This window comes from Equus asinus, chromosome 23, assembly GCF_041296235.1.
Source record: "Equus asinus isolate D_3611 breed Donkey chromosome 23, EquAss-T2T_v2, whole genome shotgun sequence".
Classification (NCBI taxonomy): domain Eukaryota; kingdom Metazoa; phylum Chordata; class Mammalia; order Perissodactyla; family Equidae; genus Equus; species Equus asinus.
In genome coordinates this window covers 37,256,575-37,272,607 of record NC_091812.1, presented here as the reverse complement: position 1 = coordinate 37,272,607, position 16,033 = coordinate 37,256,575, and positions in this window count along the sequence as shown.

The window sequence follows — 16,033 nt, the reverse complement described above, 5'->3', positions numbered from 1 at the left end:
GATTTTCACAAAAGTTGTATTTCATACAAAATATTCAACTTACATCATTTCTTCTTTACTTTGCATGAGGGGACACGAATAAGAATGTTCAGAGCAGCATTATCCAAAACAGCAAAAAGCTGGATAAGGTGTCCAGCAAAGTAAAATTGATAAATTGCGCTATATTCTGGCTGTATTCAGATACAAAATAAAAGCTACATCCAACAATCTGGATCAATGTTTGTTTTGTTTTTAATGTTGAGCAAACAGGACAAATGAAAAAGGACGTGTTTTCTATGATGCCATTTTCATTAAGTCCAAATGTAAAATTCAAACTATCGAGTTGAGAGGTGAACACATATATGGTAAAAATGTGAAGAAAGGCCCAGAAGTGATGAGCACAGGAGGAATGGGCCAGGCAAAGGAGGGCCTGAAATGTCCTAACACCCTGCTAGACTCACTGGGGAGATGAATCTCATTCCCTAAGGATGCTAAATACAATCATGTGTTGCTTAACAACAGGGCTACATTCTGAGAAATGCATTGTTAGGCAGTTTCATCATTGTGCGAACATCATAGAGTGTACTTTCACAAACCTAGATGGTTAGCTTACAACACACCTAGGCTCTGTGGTACTAATCTTATGGGACCACCGTAATACTTGTGGTCTGTCGTTGACCGAAACATCATTATGTGGCCCACGACCGGAAATAGTTTCCAGAATCATAACATCCCAGGAATGGAAGGAACCTTAAAGATCACTAAGTTAAGGAACCCTTTGATTTTTTTTTTTTTTGAGGAAGATTAGCCCTGAGCTAACTACCGTCAATCTTCCTCTTTTTGCTGAGGAAGATTGGCCCTGAGCTAACATCCATGCCCATCTTCCTCTACTTTTTTATATGTGGGATGCCTGCCACAGCATGGCTTGACAAGCAGTGTGTAGGTCCACACCCAGGATCCAAACCCACGAACCCGGGCCGCCAAAGCAGAATGTGCAAACTTAACCGCTGTACCACCTGGCCAGCCCCAGGAGCCCTTTGATTTTTAATTTCAATTTTTATTATTACATTTCAAGACAACTCAGAGATTTCAACAAAGAGTTGCCAAACTTTTTATTTTGCCAGGTAAGGTATATTTTAAAACCTACTCCTATCATTGCTATCATTTCATTAAAGAAATGGCATTTCACCCTTACAAAGTAAGAAGTAAAAAATATCAGAATAAACTATAGTCTTTTGAGTGGAATAAATTAAGATTTATGAGCCATGTTGCCTGTATCTTTCTAGGGACTCAGTAAAAATTTTATAATGGACTGTCACCCATCCCTAGACTAGCATATGGTGAACCCTGACCTCATCTACCACTCAGCTTATACTTGAGCCTTCTTCTCCAAATCCATGAAAAGTGTTGCTAGAGTCTATCAATGACTTGAAGACATCTGGTGAAGGAGAACTCACTCCCTCCTACTGACATCTCTTCATCTTTGAACATCTGCAGCTGTTTGAACGTTCCTCCGTTTGCTGAACTTAATTCCAATTCTTCCCCTTTCGCTTATTGGTCCAAGAGCAGCGACTGCACGTACAGTTCAGACTGTACAGTCTTCTACTTGTCAGCCTCTCGAGCAGATCTGAGCAGCCGACTTATCCCCTCATCCCCAAGACCCCTGCTCCTCGTCATGTTTGAGCATCCCCAGGTCTTTTGTATGCATTGCATATACATATCTCAAGTCCTCAGAATCCTTGTCACACTGCTTATAGTGTTCCAATTTGTCTGTATTCACTTAAAAAATGTGGTATTCCAAACTGAGTACAACTTTCCAGGTGGTCTACCTAGCCCAGAGGAGAGTAAACCCATCATCTCTCCTCCTCTAGACATTATACCTCTTCATTCAGTGCAGCCTAACATGGCTCAAATCAACCCTCAGATTCTTATTAACCCATTTGATGAAAACAAGTTCATATGCCAGTGTGAATCTAGACACTGGTTGGTCATAGGAAGAAGGACAAGATAGTGTGTCGTACAATTTGATAAGATATGAGAATGGCCAATTATCTATTTTTTAAATGCTCTGAATGCAACTAATTTGGGCTTAGCCCACATCTCTCCATTTGTCAGAAAATATACCATTAGTGAGGCCCTCAAACAGCTTTCGGAGGAGTCACACGTGGTCTTGGTATGGCCAGTCCAGTAGCGTGCTCCAAGCAAAAGAAAATGAAGTGACCGTGCTGCCGTTTGTCCTTGGTGACCGCTCGCTGGCTCCACCTACTGGCATCAGGGTCTCTTACAGCTTCTCCAGGCTGGCAACTCTGCTCTGGAACTGAGACTCAGCTCCCCAGTCTGTGGTTTGCAGATTTTTTTTCCCTTTTTAGAAAATTAAAATGATGTGAATTTCCCACTTAAAATCTTCTGTTCCCCGTGTTCCCCGTGAAGTTACAAAAGTCCCACCAGCAGCTGGGCCAAGAAGCACAGAGGTAAAATGATTAAATTCCCTTACCCATCTTGTGCATGAAGGAGAAAGTAAGACAATTTACAAAGAAACTAATTATTAATAACAAGAGTACCAACTTTCATTTCAAGATTGTGTGTGTATATAAAATTTATCTCAGCCTCTACTATTTAGCAATATATGTAACTTTATGATGTATATATTTGATTTCATATTTAATAGAAATTCATTCATGACCCACAACAAGCATTTTACAGAGAGAGTGTGTAAAATACAGAATTTCTTTTTTCATAATTAAAAAAAGAAAACATTTGTTTTCATTAGATATTCTCTAGCCTACATAAAAAGGCAAAAACGCCTTTGCGTTACATAAAATTAAGACATTTATCATATTGTACTATCTGTAATTACCAAAGCCCATTCTCTGTTTTACTTCTCCAACTCTTAAGAAGTCACCTTCTTTACGGACCACCATTCCACTCCATCAAAACCACCCTGTGGAACTCACTCATGGTATTTTTGTATATCTAAGGTCAATAAAATATAATGGCAGAGAAAAGACTAAAAATTTGAAATTCAGTAATTATTTGCACTCTCATTCCATTCCAATCTGGTTCACTCCTTTCACAAATTACTACTCAAGAATCTGCCACCCACCCAGCCCTGTTCTAGGCACTAGGGAGATCGAAGCGACACAGACAAATCCCTGCCCTTATGTAGCATGCATGTTAGTGTGGGAAACAGACAACAATAAAGTAAATATACGAATCATTTCAGATAAGGATAAGAGCTCTGAAGAAAAGACATCAGGGCTAGGGGGAGAGAATAATGGGGGGAAGGAGACGTTTTAGGTGGAAGGATGTAGAGATTCAAAAGCCACCGTGTTTTCTGTTGCTCTAACCATTGGACTTTGCCGGCTTTCATCAATTACTGCATCCTCCGTCTTCCTCTTCCCCCTCTGGAGGGAGAAGAAATAGCAAAGGACAAATGATGGAGTGGTATTTCTGGGACTGAGTGAGACTCCTCTTGACCTTGGATAAAGAAATAAAAGGAGGAGCAAACAGGTGCCAGGAAGTGCCTTTGGCATCAGCTGCCAAAGAGAAGACAGACTCCAGGAAGAGAAGGTGTAAAGCGTTCGCTGTGCCCAGAGGTGTGATGAGAAAGGAGGATGAGGAGAGGAAGAACAGTGGGCCCGGGGAGGCTCACAGGGAGGGATGGGAAGAAAAGCGGAACCTGAGATTCCTGTGATGGACTCAGCCCTTCTTTATCGAGCCTGGCTCCTTGAGTGAGGTTTCACTTCCTTCAGTTCACAAAATGTGTGAGAGACTCCTTAAAGAGGCATCGAACCAGGGATTATTAACCCACAGTCTTCAAGTCTTCAAGGGGTCCTTGGACAGAGTTCAAGTGGTCCATGAGCTGAAATGGTAAAAAAAAAAAAAAAAGTTGGGAGGAGGAAGGAAAGAAAAAGTAAAATAAAATGCATCTTTATTTTCACTAAACTCTGAAATTAAGTAGTTTTATCCAGTATGATTGCAGGCCACAAACATCAAATTACAGTTGTTGCAGATATCTTGAAATATCATTTTGCTCACTACCGTTTCAGAATTACAATGGATAGGAGGCCTGCCTGTGGATCTTATTATTTACTGTGTTAATAAAAAAGCAAATATGTTACTATAGCTCATATTGTCTTAAATATTCTGATAACCACATTGCATTATAATTGGCTTCCTTTGTAATCCTATGCATTCTATTTTATGCATTTAAAAACATGATGCTGAGAAGGAGTTTAGAGGCCTCTGCAGTCTGGCGAAGGGGCTAAGAACTCTGTTGAGAGCTTGGTTGGGAAAATCAAAACCTTCAAGTTTTTCCGTGCCAGAGGAGCCTACAGAATTGCTTAAGAACAGACAGGACCACATTCACCCCTTGCCTCTGAAGCTCCAGACACTCGACTTGAGAAGAGATGAATGATAATCACAACTCTTCTCTCCAGCTCTTAAGAATCCTGGGGAGTGATTCCTCCTGAGGGTTTGGGTACCATCAGGCATTTTAGGGGAAATGGCGCCATCTGGCGGCAGATGTTCTTTCTCGGCTGTACTCTTCCATTTGTCTCGTAGTTAGGGACGTTTCACAGCAAAACACACCGGCATGTAGAACGGTCAGTGCCTACCTCTGCCCCGTTTCTTTCCACTGCACGCTTCCAGTCTTGCCAAGTCCCAATCTCACCGATTCGATTCATGGTGGTTCTCCAGCAAGGGTCTGCGGAATCATGTTTTACGTCTCCCTTTCAGAAACGTCCAGCAGGGGGCAGTGATTGGTAGAGTTTGAATTTGGATTTGCACAAGGCTTCAATAACGGTGAAGGTCTCTCTCCCGTCGGAAATCATTTTCATCTGTGAGGGTGCCTGAGGCATTTCAAATACGAGGCGCACAGAGAGATGGAGGGCTGCAGGGAAGACCATTTCTGGCCCTCTGGAGGCATTGATCTTGGTGGATTCTCTGAGTTTCTTACACACTGTCTCTGGATTTGCTGGCATGTTTTGGTTAACTTGTCCTTGTGTCATTACTTGCGATGCTGGCTCCTCACCTGGGCTCTGCTGCTTCTCCCCACATCCCTGACCACTTCTCATGACTTCTACTGCTCCCTCCCCCGTCCAAACCAGCAGCCTTTCCCCTCAGATGACCACAACAGACTCCTAACTGGTCTTCCTGCCTCCACATTTGTCCCCCTGAGTTCATTGTCCACATGGCAGAGAGAGTGATCCTGTAAAGACACAAGTCATATCGTACCACTCCTCTGCTCAAAATCTTTCTCATGCAGAGTAAAAATAAAAGTCTTCACATTATCCTGCAAGGCACTGTAGTCAGGCCTGCAGATAACTCTCTGATCTCATTTCCTACTCTGCTCACCCTCACCAGCAATACTGACCTCCTTGCTGTTCCTCAAACAAGCCAGGCACGCCTCTTCCTCAGGACATTTGCACTTGCTGTTTCCTCTGCTTAAAACACTGTTCCTCTGGATACCAAGGTGGCTCATTCTTTCACAGGACCAGAGACTCGTGCCCCTTCTGTATTTTCTTTTTCTCCGTAGTGCTTATCACCATCTAACATTTAATGTATTTTACTCACATTTTTTTGTCTTCTTCCTCCTGCTAGAACATGATGCCCATGGAAGTAGTGATTGCTGCCTCTTCAGATTGTTATAGCATTGCTAATGTCTAAAGCAGTGCTGTCACAGAGCAGAAAATCCGATGTGTGTTGTTTGAGACTCATATTTGCTGCCATCAAGAGATCACACTCCCCCTGGTGGAGGACTTTCTTTCACTGCCTGTGGTGAGAGCTGTCCCCACCCCCACCCCCAAGTCTCCTGGCCCGTGGGGTCACTGGGTGACTCTCATTTCTGAGCTGTGGCAGGTTTCTCTGCTGCTTACAGCATTAAAGCAAGACCCTGAAAAGCAGAGTGGCCCAGATCTACTTTTCACATCAAATTTGAACAAACCTTGGGGCACAGAGATCCCTAAATTCCGAGTTTGGGCTGTGATTACTTTGGGATAGTAACACTATATAAATTGACGATGCTTGTATAGGATGGCCGTGCTTTAGTTTCTCCTTGAGAGCTTTTAAAAAATGCCAGTGCTTGGACCCTTCTGCTGAGGGATTCTGACCACCTTGTCTGAGCTGGGGTTTCAGGCATCAGTATTTGTTTTTTTCAATTTTTCCTTCTTCTCCCCAAAGCCCCCCAGTACATAGCTGTAGATTTGCAGATTCTAGTTGTGAGTGCCTCTGGTTGTGCTATGTGGGATGCCGCCTCAGCATGGCTTGATGAGCAGTGCCATGTCCGCACCCAGGATCTGAACCCACAAAACCCTGGGCTGCCAAAGCCGAGCACACGAACTTAATCACCCAGCCACGGGGCTCACCCCTGGCACCAGTTTTTTTAAAAGCTACCACCAGGTGATTCTAGCAGCCAGGGTTGAGCAACATGAGTTCGGTACTTTACGACTGACAAAGCACTTTCCTACATTATTGCGTTTGCTTCTCACAACAAGTCCGCGTGACAGGTGAGACGGCAGGGGTTTTTGTTCCAATTTTACAAGACATCCAAGAGGATAACTCACTTGACCAGCCAGGAAGTCCAAGAGCTAGGACTTGAATCTAGTTCTGGCTCCTAGCCCAGGGCTCTTTCCCACTGGCGTACAGCAAAAGTCATCTCTAAATGAAGTTGTATATCCGCGCATGACAACCTCTTCTCCCTGATAACGGATTTCTAATTGTGTTTCATTGTCTGTCTTCTCCATTAGGCTGCAAAACTTGAGAACAGAGACCAGGCTGCCTTACTGGCTCAGAGCCTAGCACATTCTGGGCCCTCCACAAGTTATTTGTTGAGTTAACCAATGAATGAATGAACAAATGAGCATAGCCATTGCTCTGTGGTTCTCAGCAAACTCATTGGCAGTTGGGGTGTCTTGTCCTGTTTGGTGGCGGCACTGCTCAGTGAAAGTTACACTCAAATGCTGGTTTTACTCCAGGAACATCTGAGTTCACACTTTACCCAGCTCAGAGGAGCTGCCAGGAACCCTCTTTTCTTTCCTTTTCCCCAGAACATTTCTGTAGCTGAAAGACTGACTGAAGCATCAGCATGAAGAAATTAATTTTATCTCTGCTCAGAAGTCCCAAACGAGCAGTCTTGTCATAAATAGGTCTCAGTGGAATACTATTCTTTCCCAGCAAGTTGAAGTGGAAAGAGAAGGAAGAATGATCTTCATTAAGATGTTTTCCCCCATCACTTTCTTTCTGGGTGAATCTAATGGCTCCCCACAAGTTGGAAGAGTCCCGTCACCTCCAGTCAATGATGTTAGAGTCACATTACCAGGTCTGTGACTGGAGCCTGTGGACCAGCGTTTCTCAGCCTCGGGACTCCTGACATTTGGGACTGGGTAATTCTTTGTCATGGGGGCTGTCCTGTGCATTGTGGGACTATAGCAGCATCCCCAGCCTCTACCCACTAGATGCCAGTAACTCCCACCCCCACAATGGTTAATTTTGTGTCAACCTGTCTGGGGCACAGTGCCCAGCTATCTTGTCAAACGCTATTCTGGATGTTGCCGTGGGGGTGGTTTTAGATGAGATTAACCTTTAAATTGACGGACTGTGAGTAAAGCAGATCGCCCCCTAGAATGTGGATGGGCCTCATCCAGTCATTTGAAAGCCTGAATAGAACAAAAGACTGACATCCTCCAAGCAGAAGAGAATTCTGCCCACAGACGGCCTTCCGACTTGACCTGCCACATCAGCCTTTTGACTTCAACTGCAGATTTTGGAGTTGCCAGCCCCCATAATCACGTGAGCCAACTCTTTAAAATCAACCTCTCTCTCTATATATACACACAGATCCTGTTGATTCTGTTTCTCTGAAGAACTCTAATACACCCCAAGTCGTGACCACCCAAAACAGCTCCAGGCATGGCCAAGTGACCTCTGGGAGGCACGATAGTCCCAGCTGAGAAACACCACCGTGGACAGATGAGGCAGGCATTCTCTCAGGGTACCGTTCCTGGAGAGGCTGAGCTAGCTAGAACAGTCCAGAACCTACTGGAAGCTAATATCTCCTGGGAGGTATTCTCTATGTATAATTTGGTGGGATTTTGTCCCAGCCTGACGTGACAGCAGCGGGCTCAATGAATCTCTGGAACATCTTAAGCTAAAACTAACCTAGCCTTGAGCCAGAAAATTCTCTCTTCTAGAAAAACTCTATCATAGTTGCCTGAATTTTACTTCAAAGAAAGATAAAGGCGAATCACCTTCAAATCCAGTCCTCACAAACGTTCTCATTTATGGGGCTCTCTCGGTTACTTTATGTTGAAAAACAAAGTGTTGCTTGGAGAAGATGAGCCATAAACTAGCTCAGTTGATGCGGATTTTGGCTGCTTAGAGAGGGCAGCCAAGAGAATCAGTTAAAAAAAAGGAAAAAGAGGCCAGGAAAAATAATGCAGTCATTATTCCCGAGCTGTAAACTTTAATGTCTAAGTCCTTTCTGAAAACAGTGTTGGGTGACTCCAAAAGTACCTCTGTTGATGACAAAGATATGGGACCAAAAATGAAGACTTGATTAAATGAAATGTGAGAGTGAAAACAAACAGTATTTCCAAATTTGTATGTCATTTTAAAGGTGGCTTTAAGTATGTACATGTCACTAAATGAATTAAATATTACAAGGAGACATTTGGCTGGTTCTCTATATCTATAAACGTTTAATTAAGCAGCTTGGCCCAAAGGCACTTTGGGGATTCTCTCACTGATGGAGCGAGGAGCACGTCTATGAAGCAGACGCGTATTTGCTAAGACGAAAGGATCAGAGGTTCAACCATCCCCTCTTCTTCCTCCCTCTCCTTCCTCGGCCTTTCTACTCTCTGACTTTTTTCTCCACTTGCCTTCCCCATCCTTCCCATCCTCCTCTGCTTCTTCGCTCTCTCACTTGCCTTCTCCTCGCTCTCCTTCCTTTCTCCTTATTCCTTTCAAGTATACACCTTTCAACGATGTCCTTGGGCATATGTACCCATTCTTATTCGTATATCAATATCTGACGGAAGGAAGAGAAGCATTTAGAGAAGAAGTGGAAAAAAATCAATACTTGTTGTGTCACTGAGAATGTCAGCGTGTAGGAGCCTACACAGATGAACAAGGTCTGGGAAAAGTCATGCGGAGGATGGTTCCTTCCACAAACTTGGCAAAACGTCACTCCTTGCCCCCCCATGCGAATCTCAAAATGGGACTTCCCAGCACATAATTTCAACAGAGCAAACAGAAAAAGAAAAGTCAAGGTTATATCTTAGTTATGCCTCTGGGAGTGAGCATCCAGCTTCACTAACTTGTCAACTCTTGCTCCTTGCTGAGAGAGCGTTTCCATGGAAATGCCAGTGAACCACACAGACCCGAGCGGCTCCCTGCGTGGTCCCTGTGGTCCTGGGTGGCCGGCATCCTGGCCAGGCCGGCTCTGCCCTGCCTCTCTGAGGGGACTGAGCCATGCCTCACTCAGCCAGTTACATAACCGGCTGCCTTTGAAAAGCCTCTGCACCAAGGCAAACTAGTTCAAGGTAATTTACGAGTCTGGGATGCCTGGGTTTCTAGATATGACACACAGCTACAAACCGCAAAGGCTTCAAGCTCCCTCCCAAGGGGAGACGGCCTGGCCCAGCCCTGGGTGGGGGCGCTGACGCCCAGCTGCTGCACTAGCAAGCCTGGCCTGACCCACGTGGGTCCCTGCAGAGGCCCACCCTTGGGACTTAGTGAAGACCACATCACACCACACCCCCAAACCAATTCCAGACACATTAAAAACCTCCATTGAAAGGGAAAATTTTAAAACTTAAGAATAATTTTCTATGGGGAACTATCTTTCCAAACTTGGGGTTGGGAACAATTTCTTAAACAAGAAATGAAAAGCTCACTAAGCATAAAAAAATTGGTAGATATGACCGCAGTAAAATGAAAAATTACTTTTTACCAAAAGACGAGTGAAAAGACAAACCATGAATGGCAAGAAGACATTTGGAATATGCACAACCAGCAAAGGATTAGTACCCAGATACATAAAGAACTCCTACAATGAGCAGAAGGTCTGCAGCAGGCATTTCTCAGAGGAGATCACAGGCACACAGAGAACGTGGGAAGAGATGCTCACCTTCACTAGTGTACACGGATGTGCACACTAAGATCTCAGTGAGCTGTGATCGGATGCCCTCTAGACTGGTCAAAAGTAAGACATCTGACAGCACCAAGGGCTTGAGTGGGTATAGACCACCTGGGACACATAAGCAGTGTTAATGAGAGCGTCAACTGGTCACCACTTAGAAAATCACACGGGCATTTTCTTGTTAGGCTGACCATTCACACACCTTCTAACCCTGCAAGCCCAGCCCTACGCATTACAGAAGATATGTACAAGATCTCCTAGCAGCATTGTTAATAACAGAAAAAAATAAAATGGAAATGACCCAAATACTCATGGATAGGAGAATGCAAAAATAAGCTGTGGAATAGTCACAATTTATTTTCACACCATTGAAAATAAACTACAGCTACACAAGACAGCATGGATAAAGCTTAGAAACAGTAAAATGTTGAGTAAAAAATGCAAACCTTAGAAGTCTCTACATAGTATGCCATTTTACAAAGCTCAAGAACAAACAAAACAATATACTGCTTGGACATATGCAGTAGACTTATGAGCAAGAGAATGACAAACACACACAACATTCAGGACAGTGGTGACTTCCAAGGTATGACAAGATGCAAACACACAGATGCAAATTATTGAGAAGGTTCCAGTTCTGGAGTGAGTGGTGTGTTCACAGATGCTCATAATTTTTTATCTTTTATAATGTATAAAACACATTAAATTTTTAAAAGATACGAGCAAAGGAGAAAAAAGAGGAGGAACACAGTGTGGATCCAGACAGATCCAGTATGATGTCCCTGTCACATAGCTCACTGTTTTCACTTTGTGTCACGATGGGTACCCAGAAGTCTGTGGAGAGGTCAGACCATGAGGCAGAAGGATTGGAAACTGGATGAGGGCATTCCCTCCCCTGGGCATCAGTTTCTCCATATGCAAAATAAGGGGATTTACCAGGAATGACAAATGGCTGGCATGTGTAGCATAGATCTCCCTTTCCTTACCTACTGCAGACATTACTAATGGATTGCAGCACTCTGTCATGCTGAGCACTTATACAGCTTTGGACTCCTTCTCAGCTTGGCACCGCAGGCTGCCAGGGATGGTGGATAAGAGAGATGGCACACACAGTGATACCTACTTGCTGACCTGGAGAGTCCATCCAGCTCTGGGCTTGGAATTTTGAAGCCAGGCCAGTAGGCACCAGCACTCTGAAAGGCAGTCCCTCTCAGGGAGCAGCCCGCTGGCCCTGGAGCCGGCCCTGGCCAGACCTTGGCAGGTGGAACCTCGGCTTTGACAGCGCCCACGCTCATGGCTTCCAGTCTCCTGGAGCCCCCTGCTGCCCACCCACCATCCCTCCAGGCCTCCGTGCTCCCACCTGCTAGGCAGGCTCACGTCTACCCCATGCCGGTGGGCTTCGCTGACTTGACAACAGCTCGACTGGCACAGAGGGCCGGGCGGGAGCTCATGTCACCATCTACCCAAGAGGGCACTGGGAGTGCCCACTGTGCCTTATCAACCAGCCTCCCCTGCAGAAGGACAGCATTCCTCCCACCACCTTGCCTCCTCAGGCCTCCAGGCCTTTCGAGGCCCCCATCTTCCCTCCACTCAGGCCCTCAGCTGGCAGGAGTCCCCCTTGTCCACACTGCCCAGCTCCTTCCTCCCCAGCGGGGGTCAGCGTGCCCTCCTGCAGACAGCCACACCAGAGTTCAGCTTTCTCACGGAGAACGTATGTCTGGGGCCAGGTTCTGTGGGTGTCTGTCCCCCACTTCGGGGAGCCCCTCAGAGACCACCTAATGATTGGCATGAAAATAATAATGCCATCAGGAACAACAAAGATTCCTTGGAGTCAGTGGACTTTTTAAAACACTCTCTTACTGTTGCACCAGTGTCACAGCCAGTGAAGTCTGCAGTGAGGGACACACTTCACTCCCATGGTGACAACGAGAAAGTCAGGGCCACAAAGGGGAGAGACTTTCTAGCATCACTGTCCACCTGCCCACCTCCTGGGAGGCCGGGAAAGCTTTTCTGCCACATTCCCTCAGGGCCCTGAAACGCCCCGTCCTGCGTGGACACACCTTCCCTCCCCCAGGCCAGGGACTGCTGAGCGACCACAGTCCCAAGTCCCCGAGCATCCTGCTCCTGCAGATTATTTCAGTAACGAGATTGTATCGAGGGACATTATATCCAGTGACGTGGTGTTTCTGGCGATTCATCTCTCTTCCGTTTTATTCATCTTATGCAAATTTTAAATGACTGCTGGGGCTGAGTGTGCAGGAAGTCTTGGTTCACTAGAAGGAACTGTGGTGGGTTCTTAGAAGACAAGGAGAGGAACTTAAGGCATCTTGCCGTCTCCAAGGAGCGGAGTGGAGACAAAGGCGTCTCTGACTGCTTCGTCCTGGAACAAAGTGCCAGCACGCACCCACATGTGGCCCGGGGGACCCCTGATCGGAGTCTGCCATGGATGCCCACTGTGTGGAAGGGCCTGGAACCTGCTATGATCACCACTGTCCATAGACTCTGAGGAGCAAACACCACACGCCACTTTTCACTTGCAAAGGCCCAGAAACAAGAATGCTTGTGTTCCCAGGAATACAGATGCCAGATGTTCACTTCTGGTCCAAACTCATCGTCTTTTGAGCCTTGGAAACTTTGGGCACACTGCTTCTACCTCTACCATCCCCCACCACACTCCCCCAGCAAGTTCCCCACCTGGACAACTCCAATGCCTCCTCAAAACCCGCTCTGATGCCTCCTCCTCCAGGCAGTCTCCCTTGCCTTCCTTCCAGCCTCTTTCATATACTCTTATTATGCTCTTTTATCCTGGCTGGAATAATCACAGTGGGTTCGAATGCTGCTGCTTGCATGTCTGTCTTCCCTACCAGGGGGTGGGTTTGTGGGAGCCGGGCTTATGGCTGATTCACCCCCGTCCCCTCCAGCCCCTCAGCACAGGCCCTGGCACATAGTGAGGATGGAGCAGAGCCTCAAAAAAGCATGAGCCAAATGCCTGAGCTCTGTCTTCACAGAACTTAGAGTTCAGTGAAAGAGATCTAGTGACAAAGAAGGGGAATTGAAGGTACTCTGAACACAGATCAGGCAGTCCTTTCCTGAGTAGTTCACGTTTAAGCCGAGATCTCACTGGTGAGTAAATATAAACCAGGCAGAAATAGGCATAAGCAACTTTCCGAAGAGAGAGAGTAACAGACCACGTTCCAAGGTGGGAGGGAGCGGCTCCTGTAAGTACTGAAAGCCTCCAGCGGAGAGACAGGGCAGTGAGGGAGAGCTTGTGGGCCATGGGTACCAGTGAGGGGAGGCTGGATTATGCTGAGAACAAATGAGTCCCCAGATCTCAGGGGCCCACAGTCGGGTCTGTCTATCTCTCACGCTACGTGTCCACATGGCTCTGCTGCTTGTCGCCTTCCCTCTGGACTCAGGCTGTGGGACAGTCTGTCTGCAATATCGCCATTGCCCCGGGGGGAGGAGAAGAAGTGACAAAGCGCACACTGGCTCTTTGCCGTTCCTCAGCCCCCTTGTCATGCCCGAGAGCAACAAGGAGCAGGGCTGCCTAATCCTCCAGGCTGGGAGGAGCCACAACAAGGGCACTGAGGGTGGCGAGCCGTCATCCAGTTCCACACCACGCTTACGATTCTGATGATTATCCTAGGAGCCAGGGAAAGCCACAGAATACATTCTCTATTTGTAGCAAGTCACTCTAGCTGCAGCAAGGAGAACAACCGATTGGAAATGGGCAAGAGTGGATTTGGGGAGAAAGATTGCGAGGCCATTTCAATTCTCCAGGCCAAAAAAAGGACAATCCTTTACTAGGGTCATGGCAGTGGAAACGGGGAGAAACCAACAGATTAAAAAGATAGGAGGATTGAGTGATGTGCAAAGGGAAGCAGAGAGGAGTGGCTAGGTGGCCCCAGGGTCAGGGAAAGAACAGAGCAGGCTTGGTTCCTCATGCCTTACCAGCCGCTGGCTCTGGTCACTTGGGAAGATGAGTTAGCCTATTCGCTGTTTGTTCTGGGGTTCCCTGTGTTCTCCTAATAAATCTCCCCCTCTTGCTTAGGAAAAAATGCATGAGCTAAATAAAGGAGGGAACAAATGGATTAATAAGGCAATGAGCTCTGAGTGAACTGACAAATGAGTGACAGAGTGACCAGGGGAATTCATTCATGTCCCCAGATGTTCAAAGGATGAAGAGAACCTGGACTCAACCAGAAGAAAAAGGAAGTCCTCTCTGCTGGGCATGCCTCAGAGGGACCCCCCCCCCCAATACCTCAGGGTCTCCACTCCTCCAGGGAGATGACCAGTTTCAGCTGCGACAGAGAAAAGAGGGGTGGGCTGGGGGGAGAGGGGAGGGACAGGGAGGAGGGCGATGGGCGGGTCCGTGGGAGCTCGGCATCGTCCTCTCCTCCGTCCATGTGGCCTCCCTGCATTTCCCTTTCAGAGTCCACAGCTTGACCATCCGTGGTGGACAGGCTTGGGAGTCACCAACAGCCCAAGAGAGATTTTCTGTCTCAGCGGCAGCACTGGGTAACCTCACAGAAACTCAGAGCCCAGGGTTCTCACAGGCTCAGAAGGCCCAGATCCCCTTCTGTCCTGGGCCCCCTCGACAGCCACAAAGGGGAAGGATTTCGAGGCGCAGCTGCGGGACCGTGGCCTTTTCTCAGCCCAGCCCGCCTTTGGAGCATCGTGGTCACTGTCCGTGACACTCATGGCCTGACTCAGAGCAGGAGACACGCTCTAAGACTGAACCACAGTGTGTCAGAGCTGAGGGGGCTCCAGGACCTCATTTTCCCCAGCACCTTGCTTTGCAGAGGAGAAAGCAGAAGCCCAGAGAGGGGAAAGAATTCCCTCAGGCCACACAGTGAGGGGCAGAGAGGGACTGGAAGCTAGCCTTTGGACAAAACTCACTGCCTTTGGAAGGCTCCTGGGTGATGCTCCCTTCCCGGCACAACTAACAGGCCTGAACACTCAGAGTGGCACACAGAAGGTGCTCAGTGGACATTTGTGGACTAAATGATTATAATGGGACAAAAAAAGCAGGCCATGAAACTGGGAGTGGACCTCAAATCCTGTCTTCCAACAGCAAGTCCTGCTCCTCTTTGGTATGGGTGAAGTGGGGCTGGGAAAGGAGGCGGGGCGGGGGGAAGCAGTGCGGGCACAAATCCTTTGTAAAGAGAAAATAATGGGGTGTGGGAAGCCCATAGGAGCAGGCTCAACCCAGAAATCAGGTACAGATGAGAGTGGCAGTTGGACACTGGCCTCGCTCCATCTCCCACGTAGGGAATGGGGAGCAGTTAGGGTTAGAATCTTGGGGGAAGAGAAATTCTTTTTCTGTTGGGCTGCTGAGGGGCGATGAGCCCAGCCTGTAACTGTTGGTGGCTATCTAGCTTTCATCAACAGAAAGCCCACCTGAGAAGGACACCAGCACAGAGGGGAGTGAGCCAGGCCGAGAGGCTGGGAGAAGCTATTCCTGCTGATGGCATCAAGCACCCAGGTACAGCCTTACCTGAAGCTATCTGCCTTTAGACTTCTTCATTACGTAAATCATTCTCTCCTGCTTCATTTGCTTTTTTAAGCCACTTTGGGTTTTCTGTCACTGGCTATCAAAAAAATTCTGAGGGCTGGCCCAGTGGCATAGCAGTTAAGTTTCCTGCACTCTACTTCAGAAGTCTAGGGTTCACGGGTTTGGATCCCAGGTGGTGTCCCACATACAAAATAGAGGAAGATTGGCACAGAGGTTAGCTCGGGGACAATCTTCCTCATCAAAAAATAAAAAATCTGACTGTTCCTTCCAGCTGGCTAAATGGCGCACTGTGGAACAGCAACAATATTGAGGATTTAGGCTAGCTTCAAGGAAAAACTTCCAGATAACAGTGCAATCTAACCTGGAGATCCAAATGGACTCAAACAATATCTGTTGGGGGC